Raw genomic sequence first — 17,860 nt, 5'->3', positions numbered from 1 at the left:
TTTTCTTATTATTAGATGTAATATTAGATGATTTACACCTTAACTTACCCTGAACCAGCTTTGTAGTATAGGCCCCTGCACACTTGGAGTAAGACCAAAAGGTCAAAGTAATTTCAAAGCAAAATGGTCAGTATGCTGAGGTTTTTCCCCTCCTGACCAGCTAGCTAATGCAAAAAACATTTTAACAAACACCCTGTATAATAAGAAAAACCAAGGAAAGGGAAAATAAGGCAGAAATTACACCATGTTCACCATCCATCACACAGGTGTCTTGACAAAGAACACAGTACATTTCTATACTGTACAAACATTTTTTACACAAACAACTCATCTGAACACAAGTTGAAAGACAGAAAAGTTGGGTAAGTGTGTTGGTGTGACTTGCGGGCGCAAAACATACCTGCCAACCTTTAAAAAAAAATTTGAGTAGCAACTTATCGCGGTGCGGCAATTCACGGCGCAACAACTTGGCATGGCAAAGCAACGGGGTCGCCGGCGGGCCCATCTGAGAGGCTACTTTGTTTTGCATAGTCTGCCCTACACCTAGGGTTGCCAAATGTCAACAGGGAAGATATGAGACACTTCATTCAGGCAGGGGGGTCCTCCCCCAGAAAAAAAATGCTTTTCTTAGATGCAATTTCCTGCATTTTAATGCATTTTAGCCTAACATCCCGTGTATCTGGCAAATAGTTTATCTTGCTCTTCACAGTACTTTGAACTACCATAATTTATTAAACTTTCATGAAAGATTTTTGTTTTGTTTGTTTCACACCATAACACCAATAAAATGCTATGATATAGTGTGCTGGAGGCCTCTAAATTAACTTTACTGATCATCAGCCAATATGGCTGTTAATCTTACTAGTCAAACATACCACCAGTCTGGCTAGTAGGCCTAAGTGGCTATTAAGTTATCCTATGTACCAGCCAAACAGAGCATTTGGTCACTTGGGGGGTGTTGGAGCTGGAATTGAGTATGAAATTGAAGCATTTGCTGATTATTTTTTTGGCTGTAGAAGGTACATGTAGGAAAATGTATAATTTGATTATAAAATACCGAGGCATTTCAGTGATTTTTATGAACAAAAAGTTGAATTGTAATGATTCTTACATCATCTCCCCCAATATTAATAAATGGTGATGTTGTCACCTACTGTGAAGAAGCATCAGCAGTAGAGAAAAAGATAAAGACAAGTGTTATCTAAGCTAGGATAATATCAGGTTAATATTATTATGTTGGGGGCTAACATCAAAATCACACTTTCAGCATTCATTCAGTACAAAATGCGTCATGTAGTGGCTCTACTGAGGGACGGGGGCTAATGGCCAATGCTTTTGGAACTTCCACGGTAACTGTTGAGGGGCATCGCTTCTTTTTTTCACTTCTCTGCATAATAGTAGGCCTATCTACCCTCATCTGCCGTCATGAGTTGGCTATTGTTCACTGTTCGGCATATATGTTCACTGTTCGGCACATATATGATGATAGGAGAATTGATTTTATTAATAGATTGCCATACGTGATTACGGATAGTAGTCGTGGAGTGGTGCATATTTGGTATGACGCACGACCTGTTACACCTGTTCACAGAATGGGCCATGACTCAGGGGGGAACAGTATCCCTATCCCTATACGGTGTCATGGTAGGTTATGGATGTAGACCTACTCCGAGCACAACCGTTAGAACTATCGCTTTATTTTCCCGAGTTAAAATGATCCGGCGCAAAGGGAAACCGAATTTAGTTTGCTGCTAATCTGCTAATTTATAGCGCGGTCATCGACACATTTTCTCATTCGGAAGTAATCTCGTGTCGGTCCAATATCAAAACAAGCAACAACATATTGCCGTCAAATACGGCGAAACATTGGGTGAATCATTACGACAGACCTCGGCCTTTATTTATTTTCATAAGTTTAGGGATTTAGCAACTGGACGCAATTCACTATTCCCATACAGGCTACCTTTCTCAAAGTCCATTTACCTTTGAAACGGTGATTTTGACGGTGCTCACTTGTAAAACTACAGCGACAGTACCAAGATGGATAATACATGACGACAGGAGGAGGACACTTGTTTCAGAGATTATAGGAGTACATTAACCAGTCTCTCTGCTTGTGTGATTAGATTTCGAAGCAAACGAGGAGCGCAGCATAACAAATGAAGACATCCAAACTAGTTCTAGCGCTCTGATTGGTCAATATTCCCCCCACACGTTGCTGGCCAATGGAAAGGCCAGCGCGAGACAATTGCAAGCAGAGCCATGTCTACGGCTCTGTCTGGTTGCAAGTCTACAGAGCAATTTATAAGGGCCCACTTTGCTATTGGTTTTTCGCGTATTTTGAAGTGACAGCGCCGTAGTTTGATGTCAAAATCCGTATCTGCTACACAAAATGCGTAATGGTCGGCAGGTATGGCAAAAGGTTAACACAAATGGCCACGCAAGCGTGCGTGGGCGAAACAGTCCCACAGGTGTGTAGTACACAAGAAAAAGATCAGGTGTGCACACACAATACTTCAGCTGGCATTAAGTACAACAGTCCTAATAGGTGTGTGCACACAGCCAACAGTCCAAGTTTGTGGGTGCAACAAAAGTTCAGCAGGTGTACTTAGGCAGCCAATACACGTAGTCAACCAAGTGAGCCGGCACACTAGTTCAGCTGGTTTGTGTACAGAATAGTTCACCAGGGGCCTATTACTAAGTTAGGTAAATCATCTAATACCTTTATCTCATCATCTAAGAGCCTTTCTAAAGAAAATAAGTACTCTGGGCTCTTCTATTAGTTGATTTCACTCTCAACTTAACCTTAACGTATCCTGAACCAGTTTTGTAGTATAGGCCGCTGGTGTGTGGGCAACAGTTGTGTGTATGTGGCCGACAGCAGACATGGATTAAAAAAAAAAAAAAAAAAACCTCAAACTCCTCCACACTGACCACTTGGTCGAAGACAAAAATATCATGAGTTTTATAGTTTTTTTCCCCTGGTCGACCATCTACGGGTCACAACCAATGCCACTGCGGCAGTGTGAGCGGAAGCGAAGTGAGAGTCTAACAGGCGTGTATGCCACTGAATCACAGGAGCTATTTCAAGCTTGCTTGAGTACAGGTCCATCAGAACTTTCTGGTAACCCTCAAATGTATGTATATTTCGCAGTCTTTTTGGATAGCTCAAGTTGGTGCATAGATTCGTTCATAAAGCCCAACACATGCATGGCCGACACTCCGCAGGCTCTGGAGAACTCACACCGTCCAGTGCCACACAGACATCTTCAAAACATGCATCACCTAGACCATCACCCTCTGTCCGGACTGTGTAGATGCCCATGGTCTTCTCAGCAGTGTCTGCCTAGGCCTGTCTGCATTCAAGGTCCTGGAACATAGCAAAGGGAAAAAAGAATGATTTAACGGAAGAACTACAAAGATTTAGGTGCGAAATAAGTTCAAAAGACTTGTCTTCCAGGCACTTTGCAATCAAAAAAAAAAGTCACCTGTTGGCCAAAGAAAGAAGACAATTCATTTCCCCATTCCAACCTCATCTCCCATTACCCCTATCCTGACTGCAAAACTTCTGTTCAATTAATTGGGGGGGGGAGTCATGCTTGAAAATGCAGTGCTTTATGACTTACTTCATTATCTTGCTTTGGCCTCACTTGCATCCCGAGTCCGGAGATCCTCTGCTGCCTTTTGACAGAAAGAAATTATTAGATCCACTGTATCACTACACTGAATTGGTAGCAATCCAAACAGTGGTGATTTTCCATTCACAAGGGATGCTGAACTTCATCTTTCAACTTAAAAAAAAATGCTTCGATGTGCATTGGTTGACTTAATTGTAAACTTTGAGACAGTCCATCGCACTAATATCAGATCAGAGTTGGGACTTTCCTCAAGATGTTGCAGGCAGAGGGGCAAACATTCAGAGCAAGCATGCTGAAATGTGTAAACTTTGTACCATCAAATCAAATGTGGGCTCCTATGGCAGCAGGGACATTTGGTGTACTTTGAGCAAACATCACATTATTTCTTAAGACCCTAAAGAGCCCCCCCTTAATAAATGGTACACAGGTCTGGAGTAAGAATGAAGTTACATGGCAATGGAGAAAAAGAATACACTTTTAAGACCAAATTTGACAGCCATTTAAATGTCAAAGTTCTATTTCGATATACTGGTGAGTGACAGTATGAAAAGGAGGTAGAGGCAAGAACAGAAGGGAGAGAGTAGAGTAGGAGAAGACACAAAGTGAGGCAATGTGTGAAAATGAGAGCAGCGGCAAACTCTTACATGTCCACATGCTTGTGAAATCTTCAAAGATGTTCAAGTCGCTGAAGTTCATACACAGACAGTTCGCCGGCATCCTAGAGGACAGTATGCATAATGTGTCACAAACCAACACAGGTACTGAGGGCAACAAAGTCAGTCATTTCTCCATTGACCACCCCAAAACCTTGTTTAACCCCACTCAAAGCTCACAAGTCTAAACCCATGCAGTCAAGTGTTTTTTTTTCTAACGGCAAGAAAAACATCTGAAACAATCAACATAAACTTCACCATGGTTATCTAACTCACAAGCTATATGCAGATCAGATTAGACCAGAATCAAAAACGTACATGTCCCATGTGGGTCATTATGGCAGAGATCTTCCGTCCTACAGCTCCACCTTCGGTACAGAAGATCCGGATAAGGCCACTTGCCCGATAGTCCAGTTCACCAAAGAATTGAGGTCAGAGGTACAGTGGCAATTTACATGAATTCCAAATTGATCTGTAAAAAGACAACAGGGGTTGTGGCAGGTTAATGGCATTGACGACAACACCAAAAGATAAGAATGTCACTGGTTTAGTCCAGTGACAGTCCAGTGACAGTCCAGTCAACTACACTACATTTACCTCGCTGGCATCAAAAAGTGCCATCTGTTCTGGAAGTCTGGAATTGCTGGCTCCCGGAGAACCTCCTTCCTCCAGGTTGAGCATGGGCGTTGCATCACCTTCTTGATCAGAACCTCATCTATGTCGGCAGTAAATGAAGGCCCCTCATCTGCTTGACCAGATTGAACACGGAGATAATACCAGCCTTATAAATGTTTAGACAAATCATTTGAATGGTTAACATGCACATTTTTCACATTTCAGGTTCATTTAACAAACAACTTGGTAACACTTTCTTTGAGGCCCATATCTATAGCAAATTATGAGCGCATTTATATCAAATTATAAGGCACATTATAATGACTCACCACGTATTATGACTACACCCATCATGTTTCATGATGCTTTATATTAACAGCTATGTATAACCATGAATCTAGCTTATAATGCTTAATAAATACAATTGTGTTATGAGGACTCTTGGCTGGTTATAAACTACAGAATGCCTGATGGGGCTTTTAATGCATTAGGAGTACTTACACCCCTCTATGCACAGACCTGGATATAAGGACGAATAAGACGCTATAATATTCCATGTGAGATCATAAGTTGTCAATGTGTGCTCTAAGTAAAGTGAAGTTCATATGGATGCATCTATAATGCACTGTGTAATGCAGTATAATGCATCATAATGTAGTGTAAGCCCCATCAGGCAGTCTGTAGTATATATCCAGTCACGAGCACTCATAACACCCTTGGATTTACATAGTTTTATAAACTTAGTTCACTGTTATTCATAACTGTTAGCATAAAGCATCATGAAAGATCATGGGTGTAGTTGTAATGTGTTGTAAGTAGCCAAATTATAATGCACATTATAATTTGATATAAATGCACTCATAATGCGCTATAGATATGGGCTTCATAGAGTGTTACCAACAACTTTGTGTCAGTCATATGAACTACATTTGAGATATAACTGTACATCTTTCAATAAGTTTAAGCTTACCATGTCGCCACATGGATGTCCCGTTGAGGAGAATGACAAAAATACCACAATAGTTTTGTATCTGGGGAGAAAGGGCAATACAAGAGCAGATGCCATTACTATCCAGTGAAACGAATGCTTTGCATTTATGATACATCCTTTTACTGCAACTGACCCACAAAACAGATAACATGACACACAATAATCAAAGAACAGCGCAATGCAATTTTAAACAGCATGATTACCGTGTGTAGTTTAGTATTATTGAACTGAACTGAATTTAAACGACATTATTACAGCGCAATAAGGAATTTGAACTGCAAACTGTGAACATCAGCAGCACTTTGCTAAGCCTACAAAATGGGCACTGTAAAAGGGGAAAGATACAACTGCTTACGACAATCACTTGTGGCTTTGTGTCGTTTCAAACAGCATAATAACCAATTTCAAGGTTGGTTTAGTTTACTGTCGACCTGTAGAGAAGTAACAAACAAGCCAAGTTGCCAAAGAACCGCTAGCCTGAAGCACACATGCACTGGAACACCTGCCATGCAGGATTTAACCGTTTAGGCTACAGCAATAACAAACTACGGAAATGTGAACAGAAATCAAACCAAATAGTATCCATCTAATATAAACTACACAATTTCGACACAATTTGAAGAAATTGGATGTAGGATGGCTTTAGATTTCTTACCATAACATTGATCTCGCTCCACTCCCCACACAGTTGAAGGGCAACAGGAAGTAGAAAATGCAGCGCTCAAACGTTTGGCTGTGAACAACCGTGATGTGCAGCAAGTAGCGCCACCTCTGGACTGGAGTTGCATCCTCAGTTTTCCCAATTCACATAACTTTTATGAAAACTAATCACATACATTTTAAATAATATGATCTTGTTTGTTTTATATTGTTAATTATCTAAACTTTTTAATTATATATTAAGTGTTTCAATTCACTACATTTTATTATTGGTCCAATTACATAGATTATAGTTAATTGTAATGTATATGTTTTAAAACAATGAGTTTTTAAATAAAATCAAATAGATGTGAATGCATAAAAATGAACTCCTCCATGAATCATTTCTGTGAGTGTAGTATCTGCTAAACTCTGTGTGTGTGCGTGTGCGTGTGCGTGTGCGTTTGTGCGTGTTTAGCATTGGAATATTGTAGTAATGTCTCCTCTGTTGTTGTTTAAATGTCTCTAACTTGATCTGTGCAAATAAACCTCCATTGAATTCTCCAACTTTTCTGGCTTTGTTTGTGCATTTATTTATTAATTTCATTTCTTCAATTCATTTCTGTTATATACGTGATTGAGTTCGTCTTTCACATAAACTTAATGTCAATTTTTGTTCTTTCACTACACTTCTTGGGTATATTGGGTGTAGCATTGAAAAATGTTTAAAAAAAAAAGCTATAAGAGCTATTAATATAATACCATGCTATAATACTATGAATGCTTTTGTGTGGCGCTTGAACATCTGTGTTGCTAGATGTAGGCCCTACAGATGGGGTTGCTGCTCAAATGTGTGACTTGTAGTGGCAACAGTAGTACATGTATTGTCTATGTTTTTAATGTGTGTTTGTTTTTAGCTCCCTGCCCAGGGACCACAGATGTAAACTAGCTTCTAGCTAACTCTGGTACTAGATTCTGTCTGTACATGGTCCCTGTCAAATAAGCAACAAACTAAACTAAACTAAACTTACCATGTTTGTACCTTTTATATAAGAGTAGACTATACAATATCACTACAATATTGCACTCACCTCACATAAGTTATTTTGTCAGTGATTTTCATAAATCACACAAGTGCACACTCTTCTCTAGCATTATTGGTGATGTGAAGAATAAATTTGTTAAGAAATGTATACATGGGCATACCTTGGTTAAATTATGAGTTATGGAGTCTAATGAGGAAAAGGGATCATGCACTTAAAACTGCCCTAAAAAGTAAATTGAATAGTGATTATCGGATATTTAAAGGGCTGAGGAATAAATTACCAAGCATGCTCCGGAAGTCTAAAGCAAACTATTTCATTGGCCTTATTAACCAGGCAAGAGGTAGGCCTATTGGCCAACAGATATGGAAACACGACTTAATACAATGACCAGAAAACAGCCAAAAGGAAACCATGCACTTGAGCTAAATATTAATGGAAGTATCTCAAGTGATGACAGAGAAACTGCACTGGCTTTTAACACCTTCTTTAACTCATTGGCTGCCAGTCATTTTCATAAAAGAGTAGCCCACAGTGCCAGAGATATTTCAGCATTTTGAGTGTTTTTTGGAGGCTCACAGAAAATTGAGTTCTGTGTTTATGTCAACACCATACCTATCAAAACAGATCATCTGTCATCAGAAAAAAACGGTGTCTCTCTATCATCTGTTGAAATGTGTAAGTGGAATTCGCCAAAATGCTGCTTTCTAGCCAAAAAGCTGAGAAAACGCCATTTGAAGTGGAACTATAACTACAAACGTTTTTGCCCATAATGGCATCGTCCTAATTCCCCGTGTACATCAAGCGCTATCAACGCGACCCAGGTAGCTGGGGTGGTTGAAGAAGTTTCGCCATGTATTAGTTTTATTCGCTTTGGACACTGCACTGACATGTTTGATTCAGCTAATCACATAACGGCTCTGTCTTGACAGCCTGGGACATTCCTTGATATGAACGTTCCAATTGGTTTTCGCTGAACCGCGTTATAGCGAATTTGCTTAAGATTATCTTGAGTTTAATCGTCAAAAATCGCCCTGGTCGCTCAAGAAGCTTCGCTCCTGGCGAATTTGCTCGGGTAGCTTTATTTGCCTTCCCTCCATAGAGAAACAATGACTTCCGCCGCGCAGGTCGCTTAGTTCGCCTTCGATGTACACAGGGCTTAACAACTCCAAACCTATCAGATGCTATTACAAAGTCATCTGTCATCTGTAGCCTGAACAAAAGATCATTTGTATGATCTTTTCAACCTAATATGTATTGAAATATAACGGGGGTGGGCTCAAAATTAATGGTGTTTTGGTTTAGTTGCTGGCGCGCACAATGGATCATGACAGCAGGTGCCTGTAACTCCGTGAACTCACAGAAATACTGTCTCATCGTCCTCCCTCTGATTGTGCCCTCCCCTCGTTGTAGAATGAATCACAGTTGGTTTATTTCCTCCAGTAGTACCGTGTGTGTGTGTGTGTGTGTGTGTGTGTGTGTGTGTGTGTGTGTGTGTGCAACATGATCTCCAAAAATTCCGTGCTCCTGGACACGGATGTTAAGGACACAAAATCCGTGTCCAGGAGCACGGATTTTGCCAAAATTCCGTGCTCCTGGACACAGAATTGTTTTCCGTGCTCCTGGACACGGAATTGTTTGAAGTGCTTTCTATAGGCTATTTCCACAGTTTATAGGATTTTTCTCATTTTAAATATTTTGTCTCAAAAAAAAAACATTACTGACAGGTTTGGGTTAGGGATTGTTTTGGTCTGGGCACAGCTAGTTTTCTTTCATTCATTATATGAGTTTGATAGCCTAGCAACCAACTGGACAAGGTATTTCTCAAAAATATGTCTTTAATGACAGGTTAAGGTTAGGGAATGTTTTGGTCAGGGCACAACTTAAATTGCTATAGCATTATTTTGTTTAGGATTAGCATTTGGTATGTGTTTTCTAATGATAGAGTTAACACAGTGCTGTGGTAATAGCCTATAGAAAGCACTTCCGTGTGCCCATCACGGAAAACAATTCCGTGTCCAGGAGCACGGAAAACAATTCAGTGTCCAGGAGCACGGAATTTTGGCAAAATCCGTGCTCCTGGACACGGATTTTGTGTCCTTAACATCCGTGTCCAGGAGCACGGAATTTTTGGAGATCAGGCTGGTGTGTGTGTGCGCGCGCGTGCGTGTGTCAGTGTGTGTGAAGGGAGGCAGGCAGGTAGGCATCCCAGCTTAGCTTAGTTTACTGCAGCTTCTTTGGCAGAGCAGACAATTTCCAGATTGATGATTACTGTCATCATGTTTCTGCTATAGTGAGCTTGTCATATATTGTTCAATGAATTTTCTTTTGATAAAGTGCTGATCACATATCCAACATTTCACAAGCCGATTGGAGTGGTGAAGGCTAGCTGGTCTGAGGCTAAGTGCAATGCTTTCTCATGTGAGCTGAATCAGGGGCTGTTCACTCACGGAACTTCCTGTTAGCCACAATTGGCTAACCCTAACCACGGGACAGTGCAAAATGAATGGGTGTCAATGGAGTTTTTTACCATTATCATTTTTGTGATTTTTTATAATTTTTTGTCCTGAAATATTAATATTAAGTTCGAAGCTAGAAATAATAAGACCCCATTTGAGTAGCGTTTCGATTATTTTGCGCCACTAGATTATTATATACTGGGTCACAAAGCTCAATTTTTATGGGGCCAAACCCATAAACATTAGCGCGATGCTAGCGAGTACAGGTTGAAATCTTTTAACCTGCTGTAAAACTACACACCTGAACGATTTGTCAATACAGCCTATTGTGAAACAACAGTCATAGTGCTTACCAGGAATGTTTTGTTGATGATATTTGTGACTGGAAATCGCAGTAGCAATGTATTTAGCATGGGTTCCCCTTTCCATTCCATGCATTTTCCCACATGAAGGACTGGCCCACGCTCGTTACTGCAATATGCATGCAAAGCTAACTGGCTACAATGGGAACCAATGAGACTGAGCCTTCTCCCTGTTAGAGGTTCTCTGGCTGAATGCATCTGACCAGACACAAAGGCTACTCTGTTCCAAGAATCTGCAACCCCCCGTCTTTTTTTTGAAGATACAGTAAGCTGATCATACTATACAGATCCATAAAAAGTAACTGTAGAATGAGTAAAAATAGTTGACTTACCAAGGCTCCTTTATTTAGGCTTAGTTGTAAGTTGTTAGCGATTTCGTGCTAGCTAGCTAGCGTAGCAAACTTTATAGCCAAGCATTCCCAACTGAGGTGACACATCACCACTAGTCCCGTGCATTTTCCTGTTAGATGATCTTTTGTACGAATCATCCCGATGTTGTGTAGGCTGATCACATTATCCAAAATGAAACTGTTGCCACACAGATCATCTCTGGTTGAACATGGTGTATTTTGGGCAAGCTAGCTACAATGTAGCAACAGGGGGTTGTATTTTGGTCATGAGAGGAAGTTTTTTTTTTGTCAGGCTCTGACACTAAAATCAGTAGCCTACCTGTGTTAAAATCAGAGGGCAAGAAAGTAGACTACTGTCACAGGTGCTTTACTTTCAAAAATGATTTTGCTATGCTACTTTTGAGATTATAATAGTAAAAAGGGATGTTTTTGTCTTGACATTTCCTCTTGCTCTGAGCTAATACCCTGCCCTGACTGTTCCTACGGACACTTCTGCCACCTACAGGAACAGTTAGAACATGCCTAGAGGCGTGAAATTTATACACAACATAGGTCAGACCGTCCTCAAGGCGTGGCTGTAAAAAAACACAAATATTGGCGAACGTCGTCAAAGGCAGGGGGCGTCACTATTCGAAATGATGTAATTCGCCGCCGAAGGCAGCCAATGAATTAATAGCTGTATTTAGATTTTTTTCTGAGTGAACAAGAAATGTAAGCGGTTATATATGCTGTTAACAGGTCACTACTCATTGTGTCAAGTGAAATTTCTTTAATAATGTCCTATGAAAAGATATACCGTATTGGCCTGAATATAAGACGTGGTTTTTGTTCTAAAAATAGTACTCTAAAAAGGGGGGTCGTCTTATTTCCGCGCGCTAGAGAAAAAAGTAAAAAAAAAAAAAAAAAATGTTTTTTTAACTTAACCTGAATTCGGCCATTAGCCTATGCTTCACAACAATGCCACAAAACTCAATAATGGATGGGTTAAGAGATTGTTTTGTCCATATCAAATTTGCAGATGCTTGTTTCGTTATGACAGTTGCACCGCACGTCTATCAACTGTCAATGTCAACGCGATGCGGACGACAGTGCAAGGGGAAAAACACAAGTCAATCGCGGCTTGTTGCTCTGCTTTTATTTGTGTTTGGTTTTACAGTCTCATCAGGAAAGCTTTGGTCGTTCTCTCTGGTCAGCCGATAACGCCACTAGAACTAAAGAAATGAAGGGTGATTTGACGAACAACCTGTAGGCTAAGTTTTGGATGCTGTCATAAGCCAATCAATGGTCATCTGTGTGCGCGACAAAGCGACGATATGCCTCGCAACGATGCAACAACACAGAATAATGGTTAGGGCAAGAGATTGTCTTGTTCATATAAAAGCACTAGGAGTTTTACCCTTGGTACGAAATGAATATCAATCGGACTTTTAATGTCAACGTGGTCCTGATAGGCAGCGCATGGGTTTCAAGTGCAATGCGTCAATCTGCCTTTGGTCACGTTCGGTTTCTACAGTCCAACGGAAAACTTTGGATGCATAAAATGAACGGCGATTTGGCGAGACGGCTGCTGGTTAGATATTGCTGTCAACGAAGCATTTCGCAAAATCTGTGCATTGCACAATAGATTGCCTATCTCTACTGGACTGGTTGCCTGCCTGGCTGGCGCAGACTCTGAATGTAGGCTATGTTGCGTCGCACTTTAAACAGGCGGGCCCAGACGGCTGTAGCCTGTTACGGTGCCTATTGGCGCTTGACAGGTGAAGTGAGTAAAGAAAGGAAAAGGATATGAGTAGCCATCTGTGGTCTTATATCATGGAAATTCCATGAAAATTATATTGTGAAATTTGTTCTTTGTAAAAAGCCTCAGATTTTCCAACAAATTAAAAACTGCATTTTGAGAAAAGTTTCAAATGTGAAACAAAATTAAGTCTTCAAAAAACTTTTTTCCCCAAAACATGAGCCTGAAAATGGGGGGTCGTCTTATAATCAGGATCGTCTTATATTCGGGCTAATACGGTACTTACAAATCTGCAAAAATGTGAGGGGTGTACACACTTATGAGACATACTGTGGACACAATGCACTCATACCCTCTAAATTGTGGGTTGGTCAATACAGGGTTACGGTTTCCATGACGACCATGTCTATAATGCATGTATAACTTCTTACACTGTATAATATGCATATTAGGGATGGGCATACGGTGAACATTTCTTCGTCGATCGTCGGGAGAATTAATGATTAATAATCGGTTAACCATTAACATTTTTATATTAAAAACAGCACACATTAGGCCCACCATGCCCTATACTCTTGTATAACAAAAATACATTAAAAACATAATGTTTTTCTTTGAGGATTTGTTGTTATTAACAACACAAGTGTCAAGTGATTAACAAGAAAAGTTAAGCCTGAAATGCGCAAACGAGGGAGGCTTCAAGTTGCGAGCCAACAATGAAGGCACATAATGGTGCAGACATCGAGGCGAGGCTATGTTGAGATGAATCACCGTCGTCTTTTACAACGAAATAGAAATACATGAATTTCACATACTCAAATATTTCCACATGACATGAAACTACACGCAACCAGCGATCTAATTTCAGCACACACAACGAGACCTAGCATAGGTCACACACACACACTGGGCGCCGACGAGTGCGGCAGCAAGTCTGATCAGCTCCTGTGTTTGTCTTTGTCTTACGTCCTTGTCCTTTTCTTTGACTTTTTAATTTTTTCTTAACACCTAAGAGGTGCATTGACTTATATCCTATGGATACACATCAGGGTGGAAGAAGTTCCGACAGCAAAAGACTTGTCTACACAAGGAACCAGTTGATTGCACTAAGGAAATCTGCAGGCTCAGTGAGCGGAGAAATCCCAAAGGAATTATTCTGCTTTCGTGGCCGGAGAGCTGGAGTCGCAGTGAGAACCAAGCGATGGGAGAACAAGTGGAAATTTAAACCCTCTGTGCCGGCGATCGTAATGGGAAATGTAAATTCTTTGGTGAACAAAACTGACGAGCTGGCTGCCTTGGTAAAGAACCAAAAGCTGTATCGGGAGGCCAGTCTGATCTGCCTGACTGAGACGTGGCTTACTCAAAACACTCCTAATGCAAACGTGGATTTACCTGGATTCAGCACTGTTAGACTCGACAGGGATAAAGAAAAGTCTGGCAAGAAGAGAGGTGGAGGACTGGTGGTGTACATAAACAACAGATGGTGTAGCCCAGGACATGTAACTGTCAAAGAGACAATATGCAGCAAAGATGTGGAACTACTAGCGGTGAGTCTGCGTCCTTACTACGTGCCTCGAGAGTTCACACATGCCATCATTCTTTGTGTGTACATACCTCCAAGAGCCCTTCCTGACATCGCATGTGAAGTAATCCACACAACAGTTGCGAGGCTTCAGACACAACACGCAGATGCCTTCTTCGCAATATCTGGTGACTTCAATCATGTTACACTTAACTCCACTCTGACCAACTTCCATCAGCATGTGGATTGCAACACCAGAAAAAACAGGACCATTGATTTACTGTACTCCAACGTGAGGGATGCATACATCTCCTCCCCCCTCCCACCACTGGGCAGCTCAGATCACAACCTCATACATCTGCAGCCTGTGTACAAGCCAAAAGTACAACGTCTACCCATCACCACACGCACTGTCAGGATGTGGACACCGGAAGCTGAGGAGGCATTGAGAGACTGCTTTGAGTCGACTGACTGGGGTGTACTGCAAGACCATGGGAACCTGGAAGAGATCACAGAATGCACAACAGACTACATCAACTTCTGCAGGGATGTTGCAGTGCCCACCAAGACTGTGCGCTGCTACCCTAACCATAAACCATGGGTGACCCGTGATGTGAAAGAGCTGTTGGACAGAAAGAAAATGGCCTTTAAAGATGGCAACACAGTGGAGCTCAAGGGTGTCCAGAAGGAGCTCAAGAAAAGACTGAAAGAGGCCAAGAATGCATATGGAAGGAAGATTGAGATGAAGATGGACAACAACCCTAAAGAACTGTGGCGGGGCATCAAGACAATGACAGGGTGTGAAGCCAAGAGTCGTGGAGCAGACGGCGATTGTAGCAGGGCAGACGATCTCAATAGCTTCTACAATCGCTTTAATTGCCCTCCCATTGTGAATGCTGCTAGCAATGGGACAGACATTAACACCTCCAGGTCACCCTACACACCTACCACGGACAACTTCACTCCCAGCACAGCACCCCCTCCTCCATTGCACCTTCAACCTGCCATGGGCTCTCCTCCCCCCCGGACTACCTCTGAATGCTCATCAACACCGACCCCACCTCCTGTTAACTATTCAACACACTCGCCTCCCCCCCGGATTAACCATCAGCAGGAAGAACTTTCACCAGTCTACCCTTACACAAATCTCTCCTCTGAGCCAGCCCCCACAAGCACAGGATCACCTGGGGAAGACAGGACACATTCAATACACAGACCCCCACCCCTGCAAACTCAGCAACTCCTCAGTGTCACAGCTCAACAGGTCAGAAGCACACTCAAGAGGCTCAAAGTAAAGGCTCCTGGCCCTGATGGTGTTTGTGCCAAACTACTTAAAACCTGTGCTGAGGAGCTTGCTCTGCCACTTCAGTCCATCTTCAACAGAAGCCTACAGGATGGGAAAGTCCCTACACAGTGGAAGACATCCTGTCTCATCCCAGTTCCCAAAAAGCCACACCCCAAAGAACTGAACGATTTCAGACCAGTTGCCCTCACCTCTCACATAATGAAGACTTTTGAACGTGTGCTGCTGATCAACCTACTGAAGCCCCAGGTCCAACATGCTCTAGATCCCCTGCAGTTTGCCTATCAGGAGAAAGTGGGAGTCGAGGATGCTATCCTGTATCTGCTACACAGGGTGCATTCTCACCTGGACAAGAGAGACAGGGCTGTGAGAATCATGTTCTTTGATTTCTCTAGTGCCTTCAACACCATCCAGCCACTCATGCTGAAGGACAAACTGCTGCGAATGGGAGTGGGAACAGGACTGGTGACATGGATAACTGACTACCTCACTGGGAGGCCCCAGTTCGTCAGGCTTGGTGACCATACATCCCAGACTGTTGTCAGTAACACGGGTGCGCCACAAGGAACGGTGCTCTCCCCCGTGTTGTTCACCCTGTACACCTCTGACTTCAGCTACAACACAGAGACCTGTCACATGCAGAAGTTCTCTGATGACACTGCTATTGTGGCATGCATCAAGGATGGACAGGAAGGAGAGTACAAGGAACTGGTGGAGAACTTTGTCAGTTGGTGCCGGGACAATCAGCTGCAGCTGAATGCCACCAAAACAAAGGAGATGGTGGTTGACTTCAGGAGGACCACCCCACCACTGTTGCCTGTCTCTATCGAGGGAGAGACAGTGGAGACAGTCAACACCTACAAGTACCTAGGAGTACACCTGGACAACAAACTGGACTGGGCTGCCAATTCAGATGCTCTTTACAAGAAAGGGCAGAGCAGGCTCTACTTCCTACGGAAGCTTAGATCCTTCAATGTCTGCAACAGGCTCCTGCTGATGTTCTATCAGTCTGTCATGGCAAGTGTCCTCACCTACGCTATTGCCTGTTGGGGAGGTAGCGTTAGGAAGAGGGACGCTGGACGCCTTGACAGGCTGGTGAGGAAAGCTAGGTCTGTGGTGGGTATGGAACTGGAGGATCTCACAACCACAGCCGAAAAAAGGACACTTAGCAGATTGGACTCAATACTTGAAAATGACAGACACCCCCTGCACCCGTTTCTGGCCAACCAGAGGAGCCTGTTCAGCTACAGACTCCGGGCCTTCCCCTGCCGGACAGACAGACTACGGAAGTCTTTTGTCCCCAGGGCCATCCAGCTCTTCAACACCACACAGAAAGAGACAATTAAAGAGATTGTCATTGGTGACTGGACTGCATAAACTAGCCCCCCACACTGGAACACTCAACCTGCAGCCACTACACACCCCCTCCCGATTCTTTTCTCTACTGAACAGTTACACTTCAGCCCACCACCACCCACTACCCCCCACCCCCCGGAGCAAGCGCCTGCACTACCTTGGACACTTTAAGGGTTGCCCAATACAGGACAATAACCCACTACACCCCACCTCAGCTACCTCACCCCCTGGAATAGTTGCCGTGAACTACTCAGCTTTTGCATGGACAATAATTAGAACTTCTTTGGCTCTTGTATGTGTACTTAACATGGTTATTTTGTTTTTCTGTGAGTGTGAATGTATGCAACATGACACCCTACCAGGACCTTGTGTCTGTGCAGGGATGTGTGTGTGTGTGTGTGGGTGTGGGAGGGGGGTTGTGGGTGGGTTTGTGTGTGTGTGTGTGTGTGGGTGGGACAATGTGTGTGTGAGTGTGTGTGTGAGAGAGAGAGAACATGTGTATGTGAGATAATGTGTGGCGGTAGTACTCAAGATATATTTTTCCTGTAATGTTCAATTATGTGTATAATGTCTTGTGTATGTTTTGTATTTGTGTATTTATGTAAGCTGACAGACACCTTAATTTCCTTCGGGATTAATAAAAGTACTCTACTCTACTCTACTCTCTAGCTAAGTAGAATGAGATTAGCCAACATTTCCAGGCAAAGAAAATATAATTTCTAGAGCCAAATAGATCGAAATGTATCTCAAAATAGCAATGCAATTTCGTTACAAACAATATCCAACACAAAATGATCACTTACAGACTTATATTGTCCAAGGCTCAAGTGTGAAAAGATATTAAGTGTGGGAGAGATAAAGTCTGGTGGCTTTACGGCAGAAAACACTTGAAAAAACTGGCTGCAACTAACCAGGAAGTAGAGTTGCGCTTAAGGCGCAGTACCGCGAGAAAGTCCACTAGGTGGCGGTATTCACCATAGGATTTACGTGAGAGAAACTAAACTCAGGCATGGAATTAAATGGAAGGCTGAACAACCTACATTCAAGTTTTTGTTTTATTTTTGTTTAACGGTTCGTCGACGAAAATGTATTTCTTCGACTAAATGTGTAATGATCAATCATCGGTTAATCGGTTAATTATGCCCATCCCTATAGTATCATTCATCACAGTGCATTATGACCTAGGGTGGT

General features: G+C 42.3%; 1 long non-coding RNA gene across 5 annotated transcripts; it reads right to left on the bottom strand.

Annotated features, from left to right (window-relative positions):
- Positions 1–2,421: 2,421 nt before the first annotated feature.
- Positions 2,422–6,607, bottom strand: LOC134447733 (uncharacterized). 5 transcript variants are annotated; one of them, XR_010034623.1, is made up of 8 exons: positions 6,553–6,607; positions 6,253–6,328; positions 5,877–5,937; positions 4,889–5,072; positions 4,610–4,763; positions 4,283–4,356; positions 3,627–3,681; positions 2,422–3,370 (listed from the first exon to the last, which is right to left on the bottom strand). It is a non-coding gene; the product is annotated as an uncharacterized LOC134447733 (long non-coding RNA). The 5 variants fall into 5 exon arrangements; XR_010034622.1 differs by having other exon boundaries at positions 6,253–6,597; XR_010034624.1 differs by having other exon boundaries at positions 4,889–5,036; positions 6,253–6,597.
- Positions 6,608–17,860: the final 11,253 nt, after the last annotated feature.

The sequence above is a fragment of the Engraulis encrasicolus genome, chromosome 1 (genome assembly GCF_034702125.1).
Source record: "Engraulis encrasicolus isolate BLACKSEA-1 chromosome 1, IST_EnEncr_1.0, whole genome shotgun sequence".
In the NCBI taxonomy this organism is placed as follows: Eukaryota; Metazoa; Chordata; class Actinopteri; order Clupeiformes; family Engraulidae; genus Engraulis; species Engraulis encrasicolus.
The sequence above is the reverse complement of the archived record's forward strand: the minus strand, read 5'-3'. Positions and strand labels throughout refer to the sequence as shown.